Raw genomic sequence first — 1,249 nt, 5'->3', positions numbered from 1 at the left:
GGGGGAGCTGCTGCTTTTTATTTTGCTCTGTAATAGGCTTATTACTCCTGATCACGCTGTGACTATTTGAATGAAGGAGATTTCGGGAGATGAAAGCGGAAGGGAGATTTTAAGTCTCTCAGCGCCTGGCCCTGCAAGGACGGGTGCCCTTGGAGAGGAGGGGGACCCCATACCCGGCACCCCCTGCCCCAATTCCCCCCTCGCCTTGCTGCCCCCGTGAGCCCCCAGTGGTTACAAGCCTCCTAATTTCCAGCCTCAATTTATTCCTGGCCAGTTTATACCATTTGTTTATGTGCCAACACCGTTCCTCAGCTTAAATAGCTCTTTTCCATCCATAATATCCCCCTCTCCCTTTCACTCTTCAGTTATGTTCCAGCGGGCGCAATCATATCTCTTTTCAAGCTGTTCAGGAAAGAAAAATCTGAATTACTTAACCCTTGGGACACTGGTTGGTCTCACAGGGTGTAGAGAGACAAATCTGCTTTGTTCCTGTGCTGGGTCATTGCCTGAATTTGGGAATTTTGGGGACATACTGCTGCTGCCCAGAGGGGAAACTGAAGCACTGACTGTGCTGGGTGAACCAGGACCAGGTTTTGGGCATGGGGTTTGCTCTCCTGGTTGGCTCTGCCCTGTGGGCATGGGGCTCTCTGGCTGTGGCTGCTTCTCAGAAGGGTTTTTCCCTTCCAAGGTGAATATCCAAGAGGTAAAAACTTGGGAAGGCAATGTGCTTCCAGCATGGAGAAGCCACCCAGCCCAGCGTGGCACAGGGACACAGACAGTGTTTGTGCCACAATGCCGGAGCAGGTGAGAGTGGCAGAGCTGCTTCACCAGCTCTGATGTTTTAATTCCAGGCAATTTCCCTCTGATGGATTCACAGTCCTGTCATGGAAAGGAGCAGGTGTCACGGTGCTGGAAAGTTATCAGTGAAACCCAAACCCGATGGAGCTGAGGCATGAGGGGCTCCGTGTGTGGTGTGTCTTGGTTGCCGAGACCTCCCCGTGCTGGGTCCCTGCGGTGCCCGAGGGTGGTGGGATTGTGCCACAACCTCTGCTGGCTCCATGGTGTTGCTGTCCCTCCGTGGAGCTTGTGCTGCCAGGCCATGGGCTGTCCTGGGGGTCTCCCAGGTGTGGGGGGCAGCAGAGGGGCTGCCCCCACCCCACCGCGGAGCTGCTGGCTGCCAGGCGGGTAACGAACACCCTAACAAAGCCCAAATTAGCTGAGCTCTGGCCCTAATGGCAGCTGACAGAGC

The sequence above is a fragment of the Acanthisitta chloris genome, unplaced genomic scaffold (genome assembly GCF_000695815.1).
Source record: "Acanthisitta chloris isolate BGI_N310 unplaced genomic scaffold, ASM69581v1 scaffold37264, whole genome shotgun sequence".
In the NCBI taxonomy this organism is placed as follows: domain Eukaryota; kingdom Metazoa; phylum Chordata; class Aves; order Passeriformes; family Acanthisittidae; genus Acanthisitta; species Acanthisitta chloris.
This window is presented reverse-complemented; position numbering follows the sequence as displayed.